Source organism: Sapajus apella, unplaced genomic scaffold, assembly GCF_009761245.1.
Source record: "Sapajus apella isolate SASKATOON/1434 unplaced genomic scaffold, GSC_monkey_1.0 scaffold1, whole genome shotgun sequence".
NCBI classification, from domain to species: domain Eukaryota; kingdom Metazoa; phylum Chordata; class Mammalia; order Primates; family Cebidae; genus Sapajus; species Sapajus apella.
In genome coordinates, this window is record NW_022436941.1 from 78,167,258 (window position 1) to 78,190,111 (window position 22,854).

The 22,854-nt window shown below is 35.5% G+C and overlaps 1 protein-coding gene and 1 non-coding gene across 5 annotated transcripts in view; both read left to right on the forward strand.

Annotated features, from left to right (window-relative positions):
- PDE4D (phosphodiesterase 4D) overlaps positions 1 to 22,854 on the forward strand; it is a 1,549,195-nt gene that overhangs the window by 349,916 nt on the left and 1,176,425 nt on the right. The window lies entirely within an intron of this gene.
- On the forward strand, positions 13,797 to 13,915 carry LOC116554592. Its single transcript, XR_004270242.1, has one exon. It is a non-coding gene; the product is annotated as a 5S ribosomal RNA (ribosomal RNA).

Consider the following 22,854-nt stretch of genomic DNA (forward strand, 5'->3'; position numbering starts at 1 on the left):
GAAACCATCATTCTCAGCAAACTGACAGAAGAGCAGAAGATCAAACACCGCATGTTCTCACTCATAGGTGGGTGTTGAACAATGAGAACACATGGACACAGGGAGGGGAGCACTACACACTGGGGTCAGTTGGGGGGAAATAGGGGAGGGATGGTGGGGGGTGGGGAGCTGGGGAGAGATAGCAAGGGGAGAGATGCCAGATGTAGGTGATGGGGAGGAAGGCAGCAAATCACACTGCCACATGTGTACCTATGCAACAATCTTGCATGTTCTTCACATGTACCCCAAAACCTAAAATGCAATAAAATAAATGGAAAAAAAAGAAAAGAAAAGAATCCCCAATTGATATATCAGGCATTACCAGATGGTTTCTGCTGGAATTCTTTCCTCTCCAATATCATCACCTCCTTTGTGGTGTGCACAGATTTCCAGCAAAGCAATGGGGATGTCCTGGGGCTAGTGGGCCAGGTTTATTATTTTCTATTCAAAGCCAATATTTGCTTTCCAAATCTTGCCCCTTTCTTGCTTTACTCAAGACTTGGTGTGGTAGGGGAGGTTGGGAATGGTGAAAAACAGTGCCTCCTTATATGAAAGGTTGGAGGAAATAAGCGTACAGACTTGACAGTGCTGCTTAAGGGCACACCCCATAAAGAAGTTTCAATATGGTTAACTAGTTTCCAGAGCAGTGCTACAACTGAGACTTGTGCATCCCTGAAGTGATGAGCACAGTATTATAATCATTGAAGAGAATAGATATGGTATAATTTGGAATCAGCCAGTTACTTGTCAGTCTACCTTTGCTGTCTGTAGGATCAGACTCACAAGTGCCTGTGCATTTGGGTAAATGTAAAACCAGATTTCCTATTAGAAAGATGAAAGATAAAATAAGTGTGGAAAGGCTGCTCTGGAAACCAAGTTGCACAGTGGAAGTGAATGGTGTAGAGCTAAACCTACCCAGTGGAAAAAAATATGTAAAAATGGATTCAAGAAATTTCTCAAGAGGTAAAGATATAGAGTAATAAATAGGCAAGAAAATAGGGATAGAAATGGAAAAAGTGGAGAGAGAATGACAATGAGAAAGGGAAAGAGGAAATGCACTTCTGTTTTATAGTACCTGACCAAAGCAGTTTATGAAACAACATAACTAGCTCAGGAGTTAGCCCAGGCTTTCAATTAAAAAGAGATGCATAAGCCCACATACCTCTTTTTCCTTCCCTCAAAATAACCTTGAATTTTAGTTTGGTAGGGTTTTGGTACAGCAGTTATTTGATAACAACACATTGTGCTTTTCAATTAACTTAGATTGTTTAAAAAACAGATAACTGAAAACCATCTGTTTGTGTTTCTGTGTAATGTGTTCTCAGGACAGGGACTAGGAACAAAACATTTTAAATTCTGCTAATGAAACCTCTCATTAATTTAAGGAGTTCTGCAAACTAAGTCTGTGGTATCAGGTAAAAGGGGTGCCAAGAGTTGGGCTTTCTGGGATAAGGGAAAATTAATTTCTTCCTTTGCCATTTGTGGTTGGGTAGAATCTTTTTTTTTCTTCCTGGCAGAGAGTCTTATAATTTAATGTGCATTAACATTATTAGGAATGATTGCTTAAAGTACATATTCTTGAAGTTTATCCCAAGAGACTTTTGATTTAGGATATCTGGGAAGGGCTCCAGGAATTGGCACAGTTAAACAAGCTCCCCAGGTGATTCTGGTGTAAATGGTCTGAAGGCCACACTGTGACTAACACTGCCTTTTAGAATTGGGAGGTAAGTCTGGATTTTGTAGATCAAATATTACTACCAAGAATAAAAGAAATACACAAAACCCCCAAACAACCCAAATGATGCAACAACAAAGCAAATGGCTCAAAGCAAAGCAAATCCCAACCCCCTTAGAGATGCAATATAATTTGTCTCAGCTGCTGAGACAGAAAGAGCCCAACTCTTAGTTGACATGGAAGAATAGGGACAACGTTTACAAGAAACATGGTCAATTTTAGTTATGGACACCAAACCCTGGGCTCTGGAAAGCATTCACAATTTTACTCACTATACTAATCTTCCATATATGGGGTATGCTAGATAAATCTATTTTGCTGACATCCCTTTTACAATAATATACTTAATTTTGTTGGGTATATATTCTGAGTTTTCTAACTCAAGGTTCTAACTTTTCAAAAGGCACCCATCCCCACTGTTTTCCCTTAAGCTTATTAAAGAGCATACTATCACTTTCCTCTTGTTAACAGTAAAATATTGGAAGAATTTAATTATCAGAAAATGGTGGTAGGTCGATGCTTTTGGGGGTGGGTGCAGCAGTCTGAAGAATAAGCATCTTTCTCGAAGATAAGGTTCTACCACTAGAGATGTATGTGATTTCTAGAAAAATCATTTTACCTCATTGCATCTCAGTTTTCTCCTCTGTGAAGCAGAGATAGTGGAAGGTGGATGATTTTTGTGGTCTTCTCTAATGCTAAATAGAATGAGGATGTGCTAAGCCTTTGTTATCTCAGTAAACTTCACCATAGTTCTTCATCTATAAGGACAAAATGTTGTCATTAGAAACAAATTAAAAAGCTTGAAAGTGGCATGAATTCAGGCACTGTAAATAAGTGAAGTGCAGGACTTGAAGGTAAGGGGACAATATGCATGTTTCAATCATAAGGCTACAAGTTTGCAAAGATGTGAAAAACTATTATTTGGTTTCTTCAACTACGGGATCCAGAATATGGCTGTTATTCATACCTCTTGCCATTAGGGGGGGCAGTTGAAGAGTAGGAAGATAGCATTTTCAAGTGAAATGTTTCACTTGAGTGTGTTGTTTCATACTCAACAACATCTGAAAGTAAGTGGTACAATCAGTTCTCCTTTTATAGAGTCCAAACTCTCAGTGGCCAGATTATTAGTTTCTGTATTACTTCTGGAGGGTGAGGAAGAAGGGGAACTTGGGTGATAAAGTTGATATAATGTAATATTGCAGATTGTTTTATTAATATAAATTCCCATTTGGAACTCAAAAGCCAAAATGGATCTGAAGTCAACTTATGCAATCTACTTTCTCAGAAGCATAATTAAAGCATATGAGGTAGAGACAACAAAATACTAGATTTATGGCCACTAGAAAGTGGAAAAGAGCCATGAGAATTATTGTAGCCCTTCTCTCAGTGCCTATTGATTTCCTTTAGCATCCAGGGTACTTAACTAAGTCCTTCTCCTTTTACTTTCTTTTAGAAAATTCTATGTCAATTAATTTATTTGGCATCTTGATGGATAATTCATTAAGAAAATCTTTTGTGCCAAGTATGTCATGATGAATGTTGTTTGCTAATGTTACCTGGTCTTTGCTTTGAAGTGTTTTTATTGACTTACAGATTTAAGATGTTTTCCTCGTATTTAAAAAATGATATAGAAAAATTTTAAGTCAGTCTTTTATAAGGTAGTGACTTTTATAAACGCCCACGTTTAGGGCAAACAGTAAGACAGGCAATGTCCATATTTAGGACATAGAGTGGAAAGGAAAACAGGAATACTAGGAAAAAGATGAGAGAAGAAACATTTCTAGTTACATCTGTTGTATATTTTTAAAAGTAAGAGTCAATAGAGCCATAATAGTGAAAGTAGTGAGGAAACAGCAGATTTGAAAATTTACATTTCCTGTCAAAGAGATTTTCTGTGAGACAAAGCAATAAGATTTGATGATTTAGAAATGAAGGGATAATAAGGAAAGCAACTCAATAAATACTTGAATAAATAAATGATATGCGTTTCTCCCACTCTGGTTCAGTTATTTTCTGGTCCAGTTATTTTTTTTTCACTTAATTTTTTTTTGTTAGTGTTTTTGTGTGAGATAATTAAAAGTTCCTGCAGCCGGGCGTGGTGGCTCACGCCTGTAATCCCAGCACTTTGGGAGGCCGAAGTGGGTGGATCACGAGGTCAAGAGATCGAGACCATCCTGGTCAACATGGTGAAACCCCATCTCTACTAAAAATACAAAAAATTAGCTGGGCATGGTGGCGCACGCCTGTAGTCCCAGCTACTCGGGAGGCTGAGGCAGGAGAATTGCCTGAACCCAGGAGGCGGAGGTTGTGGTGAGCCAAGATCGTGCCATTGCACTCCAGCCTGGGGAACAAGAGCGAAACTCCGTCTCAAAAAAAAAAAAATAAATAAATAAAATAAAATAAAATAAAATAAAAGTTCCTGCAACACACAGAGCTCTATATTTGATTAATTCTGGATTCCCAGCAAGTTTGCATGGCTTATCAGAGGACTACAAAATAGGGAAAGACTAAATTCAATATAGAATTGACCCCTGAACAACATGGAAGTTAGTGGTACCAACCCCGGTACAGTTGAAAATCTATAATATTTGACTTCTCCCAAAGTTAACTACTAATAGCCTACTGTTGACCAAAGTCAAATAAAACATAGTTTTTATATTATATGTGTTATATATTGTATTCTTACAATAAAGTAAGCTAGAAAAAAGAAAATGTTATTAAGAAAATCATAAGAAAGAGAAAATACATATTTATTCTTCATTAAGTGGAAGTGGATCATCATAAAGGCCTTCATCCTCTTCATCTTCACATTGAATAGGCTGAGAACTAGGAAGAAGAGGTCAGGTCAGTTTTGCTGTCTTAGGGGTGGCAGAGGCTGAAGAAAATCTGCATACACATGGGCCTGTGCAGTTCAAGCTCATGTTGTTTAAGAGTCAACTGTAAATCTTGAACTTTTCAAATGATGCTCATTTACACAAAGAAATTTGGAAGTAGACTGGATATATACACAGCTATAATTTTAAATGGCAGCCAAAATCATAATCAAATTCTCCTGACATCTCATTTCTTGATTTGCAAGAAATCAATGCAAGAGGAAGGCGAGAATCAAGTCTGGGCGGCTTTGCACGATTGAATATTATATGGTGATGATTATGTTAATAGTGAAAATATTGAAAGTTTTATTTAGTACAGTCATTCACCATGTAACCTTTTGGTTAGTGAGGGATGGCATACCATCGTGGTCTCATAGGATTACAGTGGAGTCAAAAAATTCCTATTGCCTGGTGATATCATAACCATCAGAAAGTTGTAGCATAACATATTTCTCGTGTTTGTGGTGATGCTGGCATAAACAAATCTCCTGCACTGCCGATGGTATAAAAGGATAGCACAAACAGTTATGTATAGTACACAATACTTAATGACAATTATTAATGATTATATAATAAGTGTTACTGAAAAGAACTTAATAAATATGTTACTGATTTATGTATTTGCTATACTATACTTTTTAATCATTGTTTTAGAGTGTACTCCTACTTACAAAAAAAAAGGTTAACTGTAAAACAGCCTAAGGAATGAGTTCCTTCAGGAGGTGTTTCAGAAGAAGGCATTGTTATCATAAAAGACGACAGCTCCATGTGTATTCTTGCCTCCAAAGACCTCCCAGTGGGAGAGGATGTGGAGGTAGAAGACAGTGATGTTGATGATTTTGATTCTGTGTAGGCCTAGGCTAATGTGTGTGTTTTTGTTTTAGTTTTTAATAGAAAAGTTTAAAAAGTTAAAAGCTAGAAAAAAACTGATAGAATAAGGATATAAAGAAAGACAATATTCTAGAGTTGTAAAATGTGTTTGTGCCTTAAGCTGAGGGTTATTACAAAAAGTCAAAAATTAAAAAAAGTCAAAAAGCTTAAAAAATTAACACATTTATAAAGTAAACATGTTAAAGTCAAATAAGGTTATTATTGAATAAAGAATTAAAAAAATAAATTTAGCATAGCTTAAGTGCACAGTGTTTATAAAGTCTACATTAGTGGACAGTAATGGCCAGGCACGCTCACCACTCATTCACTCACCCAGAGCAACTTCCAGTCTTGTAGCCTCCATTCATGGTAAGTGTTTTCTGTAGGTATATTGTTTTTTATGTTTTACCACATTTTTACTGAATATTTTCTATTTTTTAATATGTTTAGATACACAAATACTTACCATAGTGTTATGCTTGCCTACAGTATTTGGTACAGTAACATAGTGTACAGGTTTATAGCCTAGGAGCAACAGGCTATCTGATATAGTTAGGTGGGTGTGTATTAGGTTACACCATCTAAGTTTGTGTAGGTATACTCTGTGAGGTTGACACAACAACATAATCACTATGATGGATATCTTAGAACATATTTTAATTGTTAAGTGACACATGACTGTACTTAGTATGTATTAGGTACCAAGCTAAGCATGCAATTAACTCATGCAATCCTCACAATAACCCTTATGAATTTGGTACTATTAATTAGCACCATTTTTTTCCATGGGAAATAGGATATAGGATATTCCAGCACAAGCTTACCATCCATACTAGAGGAAAGAAAGAGATGAAGGGGAGTGAAAAAGAGAAAGAGAGAGAGAGAAAGAAAGAAAAAAGAAAAGAAAAGAAATAATGGTTCATTTTTCTCTTTGTATTTGAATATCACATTAGTATTTATAGGGAAAAGCTAACTGTGTAGGTTTGGACCACCATTAGTTAAAATAATTATACTATTTGAGAAGAGAGAAAATGAAACCTAGGAAGTTTAATAAGTTAGTTTTTGTTAGATCCGAATACTGTAAATGTTGGCTATCTTTTTTGGATTACAATTTTAAAAGAACAGACTCCTTTAAATGAATTGGAGGAGGAAATAAACAGAATATTTACAATATTTCTCCTTAAGTGATATTTGATTAGGGAGAGGTCTTCCTTGACGTTTGTCTAAAATAGCATCCTTTTCATTCTCTAAATCTTTACCTACTTTATTTTCTTCTTGTAGAACTTACCACCTGACACATTTCACAGTAGTTTGTTTATAGACTGCATCTTCCCTCTAGCTTCATAAGTACAGGGAATTTCCCTGCTTTGTTCACTGATAATTTGCTAATACCTAGAACACTGTGTGGTACTTAGTAGTTGTTCAATAAATATTTGAATGAATTGATGTATAAGTGAAATAAGAAAATTCATGTGGCTAATAGGTAATTTAAAATAATCTGCTTTGCTAAAAACCAAAGGAAATAAAAATAGGTAAAAGCAATTAGCATTTTTATCTATCAACAATGGTTTAAACATATTCAGAAAGATTTGCTTCACCTTCATGAGCATTACCCAATGCAAAACAGACATTCTTATAAAATTAAGAAACACTTTGTTGGAAAGTATTTTGTAAATATGGTGTCTTTAAAAATGTTTCTATACTACATTTTAATTCTATTAATATATTTAGTAAATCAATCCATAATTTAAAAATAGCTTCGGCTGCACAAAAGTCTTTGCTTCAGTAGTATTTATTGTGTTAAAAGAAATTAAAAAATTTCTAAATTCCAAAGGTAGGAGCATAGTTAAATTATGACACCTCTCTTTCATGGTATATTATATAAACATCATTAGCTAGGTTTACTAAGAACTTTTTAAACATGAAAAAATGCTAATGACATAAATTTAATTTGAAAAACAGCACAAACATTGGAATAAATGACATCTTAAAAGCATACATAGAAAAAACAGTTGAAATTGTGCCAAAATATGAACAGAAACTAGAGCAGGTTAGACTATGGGTGATTTTTTTTTATACCTCTCTATACTTTTATTTTTCAAGTGTTTCAGAATGATACTTTTATAATGAAAAAAGAATGTTTTAAATATTTTAACTGATTTTGTATTATACTAGTGATAACCCAGAAGTGATATGTTTTATATGATAGAGTATGGCTTTATATGAAGAAATGAATATAGTTTAGTATTGTTTTTATTATGTAGGAATATATATGTACCTGAAGAATTTATGAGTAAAGTTTCATGTTAGCTTGTAACTGGGACTTCTGGAGGAAAGCTTACTCTAGGGGAAGCTCTCAAAGATGAGTCAAAAAAAGATATGAGTCACTTGGATTTAACAACCAGATATATTTTCTCTTTCTTTAGTACTAGTGAAAATTGGGCACTGATTGAGCTTCAGCAGAGACTAATAAAGGACATTTAAACAGGATAAACAAACTGGGTAGTGAGGCCTGAGCTACCTGGGCTTAGAAGGCAGCAGGGGCCAGAGAAAGTGGTAGTAGCAACAATTACTGTGGTTCTATCCTGTGGCTACCGCAGGTTCCAGACAGAAAGTTCTTCCTGGCCTCTTTCCCTTGTATCTCTGAGGAGTGTACTTCTGCCCTTGGGTTTTTAGACACATTTCCACTTCTGGCTTTGCTTCTGCAACCCTGGTACCTAAACTGACTGGTTAGACCACACAAGGTCCTCATTCTTTTATTACCTTGTCATTGATAAGAGACTGTGAAACATCCAGAATACTAGGGCAGCAAGCCAAAGCACAACATCTAATAACAAAGCTTTCCAATAATTTGATTCATTTAATTAAAAGCTGTATGAACGATTGGACTAGGTTCAAGAACACACCTTAATTCTTGGGCTGGTTTTTAGAGCTTTAGAACTCAAAGGCCTCTGAAATTATATAAGCTTGTGTGTTGAGATAGAGGAAATGTGAAAATTTATTCTACCTGAATCTCTGCAGTTACTATCCTGTAATTTATTAATTAAGTCAAGGCTTATAACTCATTTCCACAAAGCCTAGTACAGTGTCTGGCATATATAGTGGATGCTTGATAAATATCTGTCAAGTGAATTTCAAATACTTATATTTTGTTGTTAATACATTCATGTAATGGAGCCATATCATCTCATATGAATGATTTAAGAATACAAAACTCACTCCACACTTGAGTGCAGAATGTATGAAGAACTAGTACAAATCAATAAGCATGAGACACACATCCTATCAGGAAAATGAGCAAAAGACTTAAACAGGTTCTTCACAAAAGAAGATATCCAGATGGTCAATAAACATGTAAAAAAGGGGCTCAGTCTAATCACTGAGGAAAACCAAACCCATAATTCAATACTAGTACATATCACAAGAATTGCTAAAATAAAAAAAAAAATAGACAATGCCTAGTGTTGGCAAGAATGTGGAGCAACCAGAACCCTGAATCACTTCCTGTGATAGTGTGTGTTGGTAATTGGCTTGAAAAACTGTTTGGCAGTATCTACTAAAGCTGAACAAATATATAACCTATGACCCAGCAGTTCTACTTTTAGATATATCTCAAACAGAATTGCATTCAACTTTTCATAAAAGACTGTACCAGAATGTTTCATGGTAATACTACTTGTAACAGACAAAAGCTGGAAAGTACCCAATTGCCCATCAAAGAAAGAACCAATTAATAAATTATAATATATTCACAAGAATCTAAGAATGCAACTGTAATACTAATAAGCTATGATAATGAATGGATAGTATGTAGTTGCAACTACATTTGAAAAGGTTAATTAATCTCTCAACATAAAGTTTCCAGGCACAAAAGAATGCATACTATATGATTCCATTTTAACGAAGTGCAAAAACAGGCAAAAGTATTGTTTTGGTGTTAGAAATCGGAATAGTTGTTACCCTTATGGAGTAGGAGAGCTACTGCCTAGAAGAAGGCACATAGGGGACTTCTGGGATGATAATAATATGCTGATTTTTGATCTGGGTGCTGGTTATCTGGTGTACTCTATAAAAATGTATTGAGGTTTACATTTATGATATGTGCAATTTTTATATACATATTATTCTTCAATAAGTTAATAAAATTTTTGATGCATTTCAATTAACTTACCAAACCCTGGTATTGAGCTCACCATGTGATACATATAAATGCAACCCCAGAATATCTCCTGATATGATCTCATGTTTGATCTCATGATGCCATGGGAAGCATTGTCTTTTTGAAAAAAAAGTATTGTTTCACTTATTAAAATGCCAAATACATTTTACTAGAATTTATTATTGAAATAAATTTTAGTGTTATTTTTGACCTGCTGTAATGCTTTTATTTACTTTTTATTATGGTAAGAACACTTAAATGAGATCTACAATCTCAAAATAATTTAAATAGACAATACAGTATTGTTAAGTACAGACACAATATGTATTGACAATCTCTAGGACTTATTCATCTTACATAACTGAAACTTTATACTTACTGAACAGCGATACCTCATTTCCCCCTCCTCAGACCCTGGCAACTACCATTTTACCCTGTTTCTATGAGTTTAACTATTTTAATTTCTTATGAAGTGGAATCAGCCATTTTTTTTTCCTATAACTAGCTTATTTCACTTAGCTTTGTGTCCTCTAGGTTCAAACATGTTGCATATAGCAGGATTAACTTATTTTTAAAGGCTGAATAATATACACACAACCACTCCATTTTCTTTATCCATTTTTCTGTCAATGAACACGTAGTTTGATACTATATCTTGGCTATTGTGAATAATACTGCAGTGAACATGGAATGCAAATATCTCTTCAACATACAGATTTCATTTCCTTTGGATATATGCCCAGAAGTGAAAATTTTAGATCATATGGTAATTCTATTTTTAATTTTTTGAGGAAGCTTCATACAGTTTTCCATAATGACTGTCCTAATTTTTTTAACAACAGTGTGCAAGTGTTCTCTTTTCTTTACATCCTTGCTAACACTTGGTTTCTTTTGTCTTTTTGATAACAACTATTCTAATAGATGTGAGGTGCTGTTGTGGTTTCGATTTGCATTTCCCTGATGATTAGTGATGTTCAACATTTTTTAACATGCAAATGCTTGTTAGCCATTTGCATATCTTCTATTAAAAAATGTCTATTCAGATCCTTTGTCAATATTTTAATAGGGTTATGTGTTTTCTTGGTATTGAGTTGAGTTACTAATATATTTTGGATATCAAACTCTTATCAGATGTATGGTTTACACATATTTTCTCCTATTCCATGGATCATCTTTTCACTGTATTATGTTTTCTTTGCTTCCGGGATGCATTTTAGTTTGATATAGTCCCACTCGTATAGTTTTGCTTTTGTCATTTGTGATTTTGATGTCATATCTAAGAAATTATTGCCAAGACTAAGAAAATAAGAGAGAAAACTCAAATAAATAAAATCACAAATGAAAGAGATTGTACAACTGATGCTACAGAAATAAAATGGATCATAAGGGACTATTATGAATAATTATATACCAACAAACTGGAAAACCTAGAAGAAATAGATAAATTCCTAGAAATATACAACCTCCAAAGACTGAATCAGGAAGAAATAGAAAACCTTAATAGACCAATAACAAATGAGATTGAAATCAGTAATTAAAAACCTCTCAACAAAGTAAACCCAGAATAGATGGTTCATTGGTAAATTTTACCAAACATTTAAAGAAGAATTAACACCAGTACTTCTTAAACTCTTACAAAAAACTGAAGAAGAGGGAACAGTTCCAAATTCATTTTACAATGCCAGTGTTACCTTAATACCAAAGCAAGAAAAAGACACTCAAAGAAAGAAAATTACTGATAAATATTGCTGATGAATATAGATGCAAAAATCCTCAACAAAACACTAGAAAATTAAATTCAGCAGCATATTAAAAGGATGATATGCAATCATCAAGTGAGATTTATCCCTGGAAGGCAAAGATAGTTCATCATGCTCAAAGCAATTAATGTAATACATCACATTAATGGAAGGATTAAAAATAACATGATCTTCTTAACTGATGCGGAAAAAATATTTGACAAAATTCAATACCTTTTCACAACAAAAACTCTCAAACACAGTAGATATAGAAAGAATTTACCTACAAAGGCCATATTCAACAAGTCCACAGCTAACAGTATACTCGATAATGAAAAGCTGAAAGCTTTTCCTATGAGGTCTGAAACAAACAAGGCAAGGACAACCATTTTTACCACTTCTGTTCAACACAGTAAAGGAAGTCCTAATAAAAGGAGTTAATCAAGAAAAAGAAGCAAAAGATCCAAATCAGAAAGAAGAAAGTAAAACTATCTCTCTTGGCAGATTACATGATCTTATATGTAGACAACCCTCTTAAAGAATCTAGAGAGATCTGTTGAAACAAGCAAATTCAGTAAAGTTGCAGAATATGAAATCAATGTGTTAAACTCACTGTTCTATCTGTAAACTAATAATGAACTATCTGAAAATGAAATTAAGAAAAAATTTTTATCAACACTTGCATCAAAAAATACAATATTTAGGGATAAACATAACCAAGAAGGTGGAAGACTGAAAACTACAAAACGTTAATGAAAGAAATTAAAGAAGATGCAAACAAATATAAAGACATATTGTGTTTATGGATGGGAAGACTTAATACTGTTAAGATGTCCATACTACCCAAAGATTCAATACAATCCTTATCAAAATCCCAATGGTGGCCAAGTGCAGTGGCTCACACCTGTAATCCCAGCACTTTGGGAGGCTGAGGTGGGCAGATCATTTTGGGAACAAGATGAAATGTTGCTTCTTAAAGAGATTTATGAAGTTTTTTGTTTGCTCTATGTTTAATTATTTGCTGAGTCCTCTTATCACATTGAGATGGGAATTTGAACAAGATCTTTGTACTTGGTTAGAGTGAATAAAAACAGCACACTTACCAAATAATCAGTGTGTTATCACATAATTCAGCTTGTGATTTGCTGACAGTTGATTCTGTGGTATAAAAGATCAGTTACTTTTTATTGTTTTAAGGCTAGAAATGTAAGTTCTATTTTTGTCGATGTTACTACATCCCACAAAGTGTCTATATAAGCTGTTGCCATTTATGATAAGGGGCTGTGATGCATGAGAATACCCACATTTTTACCGTCATGTCTAGAGACAAACTCATGAGTTTACCTAGTTGCCTTTTATTCAGTATTCACAGACTTCCAAACTTTCAGAGTTTGGGTTGAAAAAGATAGAAATGCTCAGCCATACTTCAAGGGACATGGGTGAACTTTATTATTGAGGCCAAGTCTTCTATCTCTGTTTAGAGGCAAACCTAGTACTTAGGGACCTTGTCATGTCTATTTTCTGCAAAGTACCTTCTGTACTTGTCAAGATTAATAACTGATTTTATAATGACAGAGGACACAGAATTCAGCCTTCTGAATAGAAATGGCTGTTTATTTACCATGCGAAAGTATCTTTTTCTGACACCTACCAACCAGTAAGCATAGATTTCTGAGTGACACTTTTTAAACACAAAAGTCACCCATTTATCTTGTTATATAGCACCTCTTTCAACTAAACAGTGCATTTAATACTAATGATAACACATTAGGAGTTTAGTTTTTTGTGGTTTACAATTTATTTTCCACATTAGTTGTCCCATTGGACCCCCCAAAATTCTAAAAAGTGGTCATGTAATGTATTATGCCATTTTGTATAGGGAAACTGATGAGGAAACAGACTCAGAGAACAAGCCTAGTTTGCACAGCTAAGAACTATCAAAGCCCGACTTTCCGAGTCAGTCCATGATCTCTTACTATTTTACTTCAGCCCTGTAAGAATCATGTTTGTATTTTCTTCCATATAGAACTATGGAATAATAATTATTGGTTTAGAATGTTATATAATTCATTTCATACAAATTGTCTATGTATTAGTATATATATAGTACTAGCATAGTACTTGTATATATAATTATATATACATATATACACATGTGTGTATGTATGTATGTGTGTGTCATAGGATGCTATGACATGTATGTCATAGAATGCTCTGAGAATGCATAAGAAGGGAACATAGTCCTAATTATTATAAACTTTCACTCTGTGCTGAAAGTCTTCCACTAAATGATACTAGAATATAGAATCTACTGAACATTCTAAATGATCAGTTGGAAGAGGAATGTCATGTTTGAGAAACTTGCTTAAAGGTTACATTCAGTCTACAGCCATACCACCCTGAACACGCCCGATCTTACCTGATCTCAGAAGCTAAGCAGGGTCGGGCCTGGTTAGTACTTGGATGGGAGACCACCTGGGAATACCAGGTGCTGTGGGCTTTTAAAAAAAGATTACATTTAGTAGAAAAGAAAGATAATAACTCAGTACGTGTAGCCAGCAGGCTGGAGGAGAGTGTCCATGGTTGTTATGGTTTGAATATATCTTTCCAAATTTCTGTATTAGAAACTTAATCCCCAATGTAGCAATGTTGAGAGAGTGGAACTTTTAAGAGGTAATTGGGTCATAAGAGTTCTTCTGCAGTGAATAGATTAATGCTGTTATCATGGGAGTGAGTTAGCAATTGCAGGAGTGGCTTTGGTATAAAAAGCAAGCTCTCCCCATTTCATGTGCTCTTACCATAGGACACTTTCTGCCATGCCTTTGCCAGGTGCTGATATCATGCTCTTGGGCTTCCCAGTCTCCAAAGCAATAAGCCAAATAAACTTCTTTTCTTTGTAAATTACTCAATCTATAGTATTCTGTTATAGCAACAGAAAATGGACTAAGACAGTGGTTTAAGGTCTAGATTTCAAAATGTAAACCTAAAAAAAGAAAGAATGGGAAGAGGTCTTATAAAAATATCAATTTAGTGGTCAACTTTATTGACCACAGTTTTTAACATAGATAGCTGTCATATATTGTCAAACTATGGTGAAACACCACATTTTTGTTCATAGGGGTTCTGCATAGCAAAATTCCTTAATCTCCCTTTACTTTGCCTTGAAAGGCAAAGGACTTTTTTACCGGCATGTATAGAGATAGCACCCCTAGGACTTCTTTATCTCTCAAAGACTGCAACTTAAATAAGCATTTGAGTTTCCCACACAGGAATTTCTTTGCAAGTTTGGCTTAGAAAACAGTCATGTTCTATTCAGAACTCTTTGAATTTCTGGTTAAATAAAAATGTCAACTGTGATTTGATTAAATAAGTATTTGTATATCCTACTATAAGTTCCCAATGGCAGCTATGTCCTTGTGCTTAGTGATTGCAAGATGAAGGTAACTGTTAAGGATAGTGTTTCTGAACCTAAAGTTATTATAAAATCTTTAGGGAATGCTTGGACTCTAGGAAATTAGGTGCAAAATTACAATGACTCATTTGTACAGTCATCCCTTGGAATCTGTGGGGGATTGATTCCAGGAGCCGAATACCAATAGTGCAGATACAAAACTCAGTGGATGCTCAAGTTCCTTACATAAAATGGTATAGTGTTAATATATAACCTATATCCTTCCATACACTTTACATTTTCTCTAGATTACCTCTAATAACTAATAAAATGCAAATGTTATGTGTATCGTTATAAAAATAATGATGATGATGATTTTTGTTGTTGTATTGTTATTTTTGTGGAATATTTTTAATCCCCAGTTGGTTAAATTGTGGATGAAGAACCTACTGATACAGAGGTCAGCTGAACATTCTCTTGGGAAGGATATTCAGAGCTTTCATTAGAGACTTAAAAGGAACCTATATTACTCCTCCACTCCATCTGCAAAAAAGTTAGGATCTGCTACTTGGAAGAAGCAATAAACTATCCATTGTATTCTTTAGCTATATCATAGAAAATTGGCATCTAAAGAAATCTTTTTTGGTAGCCAACTTCCAAGATGGCTTTCAGTGAGCTGCACCCTCTGGTATTCAGATTTTTGTGTCATCTCCTTCCACATTGTACCAGGGTTGACCTCCATGGCCAAGAAAATTCAGGAAGAGTTATGATGTGCCACTTTGGAGGTTAGGTCATAAAAACTGTGGCTCTGTCTTCGATATCGTTTCTTTTTCTCTGATTACTCACTCTGGAGGCAGCTAGCTGCCAGCTCTCAAAGACACTCAAGCAGCCTATGGAAAAAGACCACATGGTAAGGTATGGAAGCCTCCAGCCAATGGCCAGTGAGGAACTGAGGCAAGCCAACAATCATGTGAGTGACTTGAGAAGCAATTCTCTAGCTCCAGGTGAGCCTTGCAGTGACAGCAGCCCCAGCTGGCAGATTGAATGCAACCTCTTGAGAGACCCCAAGCTCTCCTGAATTCTTGATCCTTATAAACTGTGTGAAGTAAGATACATTTGTTGTTTTAAGATGCTATGTTTGGGGATAATTTGTTACACAGCATAGAAAGTAAAAAGATACTTGTACTAGACATGCTTACAGGCATGTCCCAGCTCACAGCCTATGCCCCTTCCTTATTTAGAAATGTTACTACTTTTCTAAGTCCTTTCACAAGCAACTTTGTCATTTCCTTTTGTTCTCCATTGCCTTTACCTATTCAAAAAAGTTTTAAATTATTAGCCAATCAAGTTTAAGTTAAGCCGTAAAGTCCAGCTCCAACCAATAAAGCTCAGACACAGCAGTAAAGACCCAGTGCATAAAAAATAAATATTCCTGCCTTTCTTTTGTTCAGTATACTCTCATAGCAAGATAGCTGATGAGCAGTACCCTTTCTGTAGAAGTAAAATTGCCTTGCTAAAAAAAACTTTTTGTCTGAATGCTAATTTTTCCTTGCAGTACCTAAGAACAAACATTCTGTCTCTAACACACAGAAACAGATATCTCATGCACATTATCTTGACTGGTCACGATTAAAAGTGAATGTAAGAAAATAAAGTGTTTGTAAAATGCTGACCTTCCTTGATAATCCTAGAAAATTAGAGTTTGAAATAAGAATTTCATAGTCACTATTTCTTTAATCTTGTTGGTGAATAATGAGTGCCGTGTGGCCCATTCACAGCCAGCACTTGGTCACCATTGTGATCTACACAGCAAGAAGCAGCCTCACAACCTGTCTGTTGAAACAAACAAATTTTCTGTTAAGTGATTTCTTTGTTTCCATTTATAAGGCACCTGCTTTCAAAGGTGTTCTGGGGAAACCTTTCTCGTATTTCTTCCAAGCAAAATCAATTCAATAGAGTTCACACTTTGCCTGGGATCAGTGGGGAATGTACCAATGTAGCTTTCCTTTTTTCCCTGTAGGGCTGCTCATAGTCCTCCAATAGACTTTACAGTTGTTAGTTTTGCTGCAGTAGCGACTTGCTAAAATGGTAACACCTTTGAATAGTGCTTGTATTAATTTACATTCCTACCGACAGTGTTTAGGTTCCCTCTTCTTCATATCCTCCCCAATATTTATTACCTTTTTTCTTCTTGATGATAGCCATTCTAACAGGTGTGAGATGATACTGTGGTTTGATTTGCATTTCCCCATGATTAGTGATGTTGACCACTTTTTCATATACTTATTGGCCATCTGTATGCCTTTTAAGAAATGTCTATTCAGATCCTTTACCTTTTTTGAAATTGGGTGATTTATTTTCTTGCTCTTGAGTTCTGTATTTTGAATATTAATTTTATATCAGATGAAAATATTCATATCAGATGCAAATATTTTTATTTTATAGGTCGTTTCTTCATTCTGTCGATTATCTTCGTTGTTGTGCAGATGTAAGCTTTTAGTTTGATGCAGTCCCATTTATGTAAATTTGCTTTTGTTTTTTAATATGTCTTTGTATTGAGTAAATCAGATCGTTTTCTAAAGCAAGTAGAGGATCAATGATTACCTGATGGAGAAGAAGAAAATTGTGAAGAAAAGCATCAATAAGGATATTCCTTGCCACTTTGCAATTTTCCAAGGGCTGGTCTTGACATTATGTTTGCATAAATGGCTCAATCTGATCTTGGACACTAAATTCCAATCCAGCTGGTCCTATCTGGAAGGAGACTATATAATGGTGAAGACACAAGTCTGAAGGCGAAATATTGCACAATGTAGAGATAGATCAATCATACAAATTTATAGAACATCTGCTAGGTGCTAGGTTCTGTGCTGAGCAATAAGCATAATTCCTCTGTATTTTTTTTTTTTTTTTTGAGACGGAGCCTCGCTCTGTCTCCCAGGCTGTAGTGCAGTGGTGCAATCTTGGCTCACTGCAACCTCCACCTTTCAGGCTCAAGTGATTCTCATGCCTCAGCCTCCTGAGTAGCTGGGACTACAGGCACGCACCACCATGCCCAGCTAATTTTTTGTATTTTAGTGGAGATGGGGTTTCACCATGTTGTGCAGGGTAGTCTCTAACCCCTGAACTCAGGCTATCTGCCTGCCTCGGCCTCCCAAAGTGCTGAGATCATAGGTGTGAGCCACCACGCTCAGACTCCTCTGTAATTTATAATTTAGTTGAAAGATTTGGACATGCATATCAAAAGATGCCTAGTAACAAAGGCAAGGGCATATCTTATTTATAAGATATTTAGATTTCAAAGGAAGTTTTTTAGCTGAAAATTCCATCATGTTTACATTTTTCTGAACTAAATGCCAACATATCTCAAATGCTGATCTCAATTACTTCTACTGGCAAAATGTAAACACCATTCCCTCATTCATTTGTTACTTCTCCAAGTATCCTGAGTACTGGATATCTGAAAGGCTCTCTGCTAGGTACTTATAGGGTAGAAAAACCTCAAAGGAGTGTGGAAATAAAAATTGTTCAAATACTTCTTCAAATTTTGTGAAACTTACCAACTGAAACAAGTTGATTTGGGTCAAACAAGGTTTATGACGTAAAAGCAAAGCAATTTTAAATAGGCTAAAACCCCATGGGTTGCAATGAAAGCAATGTTACGATGACTCTTAAGTAACTTAGAACTGTTGAGGACTTTGGTAATTAAAAACTCTTCCTTGTAGCTACTCCCCTAGAAATCAGGAAATAAGAATAGTTCGGATTAAGGTCTCATAAATAAACATACAGCTTGTCAGTCCTTGGAGGTGGAGAAGTCATTCTTGAATGTGCCACATGTAGAACTCAGAGGTAAGTGATGACCCTCTTGTCACTCTGGCAGAAAATATATTAACTTCTTTAAACCAAGAATTATAGTGATTTCAGTGGTACAATTACAAGGAATGACTTCTGGGACTTGCATAAAGCAAGCTTATTTAAATAGTGTTTCAGGAAAGAACATATGCTACTATTAAAGGGTTGGAAAAAAACAACTGTAATCCCATAAGATAAAGTTAGTTGAGAATATTCATGTTTGTTTCAGATACAAGTCCATTATTTATGTTGAATAATTAAATACCTCTTTAATTATCCATTCCAGGGGAGACTATTGAGCCTTTCACCTCTCTCATGTCAAAACTTATTAGTTATTTAAATACTGAAATAATTCCAGTTGTTCATGAATTCTTTGATGAGATTTAGAGTGATCTATAATACTTAATTCATTTATTGAATACCTGTTATGTGCACTGGATGGCAATTGGTGCCATGTTGTATATACACTGGACAAAGACAAATTCTCTTTGGATGCTTAAGTCTGGTAAAGGAAGAATGACAAGTGCAAAGATATCTAATTCCAAAGCTGAGAGAGTAGAGAAAGATTGATTGGTATGGTGAGATGAGTAAAACTGTATTTTAACTAAGCTTTGAGGAATGGATAGAATTATAGTTGAAACATTTAGGAGGACTCCATGGAAAAGTAATAAAATGAACGAAGACCAGAGCCAACCTTGAAAAAAACCTTATTAATGGAACAGTAGTGAGCAATGCAGAACAGCTAGAGGTCATCTTACTGCTGTACACACTAAATATTCCCCATGGCTTGTTCCTTGTCCAATTCCCTCACAGTCCTGCCTGCTGTAGAAAGGGTAGCAGTTTTCTCTTCAATTATGAGCAATAGAAAGAAATGTTTAACTCTGCCTAGGCAACAGGCACATTTAATGTGGGATTTCTGTTGACAATGCCTTAAGCCATGGAGCTAATTAGCACCTTATTCATTGTATGACAGAGAAGAGAAGAGATTTGGGAATAAGCAGATCATTCAGCATTCCTGCAAACATGAAGAATAAGGGCCAGTGTGCTAGCTCTCCCCTCTCAGTTTCTATGAGTTTCAATGTGACCAAAAGCCTTATCTTGGATTTTGCACCCAGTCACAGGTGCCACTGGAAGGCTGAGTACAGGAACTGGGGATATTCATGATGGGGTCAGCCAGCCAGCAGATGAGTGTTTGCAGAGTGAGTGACTGAAGGAGAGCTTTCACTGCTGTAATAGTCCAGAGGTTGCTGCTGAGTCAGGAGGAAAGAATAAGCAAAATGTTTCAGAAGTCAGCCTACTTCGCAACTTGTTGTTCATTTATTCCCTCTATTCTGACCACTCAGCCCACCAAGCTCTCCTTCTTGATACAGCCTTTCTCATATTAAATGTTAGGGCAAGACTAGTTTGGGATCTTATGTGTACAAATTATATAAATGTAGCTAATAATCTTTTGGATGGCAAGATAAACTACTTAAATATCTCTAACATAATCAATCATTTTTCTTACTGCTGAGTGGTCCTCAACCATGGGTTTTGCATTAAAATCATCTAGAGAGCCTTATGAAACACACATACACAATTCCCAAACTGCTCCTAGGTCATTTATAGCAGAACTCAGGTGAGGACTCAGGCAACAGCCTTCTTTAAAGCTCTGCAGGTGATTCTAATGTGCAGCTGGTGTTGACAGCCACTGTTCTAAATGTCTTGAGGATGAATAATAAAATCCAGATTGTTAGCGGGTAAAAATATATGTGTGTCTAATGTGTAAGTATCAAATTATTAACACTTGTCAACAAATGTATTTTCATTTCTAAAATAGTATTTTAAGGAATGACCTTCATAATTTTGTTATAGAATATTATTTTAGTGATGTCTCTCTGTTAGTAATGTGAAGCATGTTGCACATAAACTGTATGCAGAATGTGGCATTATTTGCAAATATGTCAGAGAATGCAGCAGATTTTACAAAGGTTTATGAAAACAATATGCTTCATTTTTGTTAGTATAAAAAGTTGCAAAATTAGCTTCCTGTTAAACAGAAAGCCCAGGGAGTAGAAGAGAAAAGGATCTGATTCCTTATTCGCTCTCAGCTACTGTTACAGTCTCTTGTTCCTGAAATTCATTACATCTTTGGCTTTTTCTCCTTGGACCAATCAGAGATGCTATAGCTCCCGGGGGCTAAGGCACTAGTCTCTTTCAGCACCCCACCCCATTTCCCTTTTTAATGTAACTTTTTCCACTGGAGGTATTACTTTTTTATGTTTGTCCTGAGTATTTTGCAGATGCACAGAGAAAATAAAACTAAACTCCTTGTTTAAAAAAATAAATAAATAAAAATAGTTAAAATTTAAAAAATATATTTAAAGATTATGAAGATCTGTTGATTCTACCTCTGTAAATTTTCTTTCTTACCTTGATGATTTGTCCAATTTTGTGGCTGAAATTCTAAATCAAACTCCCTGTTGCCTCCTGCCCTGATAATTGTCATATGCTCCCCATGCCAGTTTTTCTCAGTTATTGCTTCTGGCCAAAGATCTGAGGGTATTTTTTTTTTTTTTTTTTTACTCAACTTCAGTGGTTCTCTGCTACCCACAGTAATTTGATAACACATTAGCTGGGCATTCAGGTTCTCCGTCATCTGGCCCCAACCTTATTCCCAAGACTTCTCCCCTTTATGTATAATATTATGAACTGATCTAGCTGTTTGCTAGTCTCAGACATGGCTATGTTCTTTCTGCTGTCAGATCCCTGGCTCATGCTGGTATTTCTACCAGTGCCTAAATCCCACCCAGTATAGAGGGCTCGGATTTCATCTGCTTCACAAAGTCCTCAGCTACAGAGTTAAAAGCAATGTTTTTCTACTGTAATCACATCACAGCACATTATCTGAACAATTTTAAAAATATTTCCCCAGAGTCACTTAATCCTTCTGAGCCTCTGTTCACTTATTCATAAAATGAGAACAACAATGCCTACCTAAAACACTGCTTGTGAAGAGTATGATTATGTATCTAAAAAGCTTAGTGCACAGTAGACAATTTTCAAGTCTTTCTGTCTTTCTTTTCTCTCTCCTTTCCCTCCCTCCCTCTATCCCTCCCTTCCTTCTTTCCTTCCTTTCTTCTCCCTCCTTCCCTCCCTACCTCCCTCTTTCCCTCCTTCCTTCCTTCATTCCCTCCTTCTTTCCTTCCTTCTTCCTTTCTTCTTTTTATGTATTGTCCATTTTAACTTTGTAATTTCCTTTTGGGCAGGTTACTGTGATTGGTAAATTTTGTTTTCCATGAAGTTTCTAGGCTAATGCTTTGCATATTTAGGTACTCAATAAAGGTACATGTATTAAATTAAGGGACCCAAAATTCATGACTTGCTGTACAAGTTATGATCAGAGTTTAGGAAAGGAGATATAGACCAGAAATCCAGTTGTTGTTTTGAGTTATTATTATTACTTAATTTATCCTATATTTTTAGGCAAAAACTCATTGAGAAAATCATTATTATTTTGAGAAACCACGAGTCAGGATAAGTGAATTGATTTTGGTTAGAAGGCTTTTCAGCAATAATTAAGGATTCAAATCAAGGCCTCTCCCATGTGAAAACACATATTGTTTCAGCATATCAGGATTGGTTAGATTATCTCCAAGGTTATGTCTGTTTAAATGGCAGTTGTTGCAGATAATATCAATGTCCTAGGTCCACAGGAAGGCAAGAAGTAGACTTAGCAGTAAGTTGCTGAGCAGGAATTCTAAAAAGGGTGACCAGGATCAGGTGAAGCAGATCCAGAGAGTAAAGAGGATAAGCAAGCTCTGGTCATCAGCCCATCTGTACTTTCCTTGGGCTCACTGAGGGGTCCTGAAGCAAAGCTCGCTGCGGTTGCAAACTAAGGACTGGAACAGGTCAACAATCCTTCAAGAGGCTAATGTGGATTTCTCCCTTCTACTCTGCCTCAGTTTATTTTCTATGCTTTCTTACTTTTTCTGTTGCCTGTAGTTTCCTTCTTTCCAAGGGATACTCACCGTTAAGGAAGTCACATGTGTCTTTGCCAAAGCTCGCTCTCTGCACCCTGTTACACTCTTTGAGAATCTCCTGATGATGTCATTCAAGAGGGTCTCCTTCCGTAATTGCTGTTGAGGGGGCAGAAGGTCCTGCCCCTACATTGCTTTTCACCACCCACCTCCAAGATGGAAGAACAGGTTATCTCT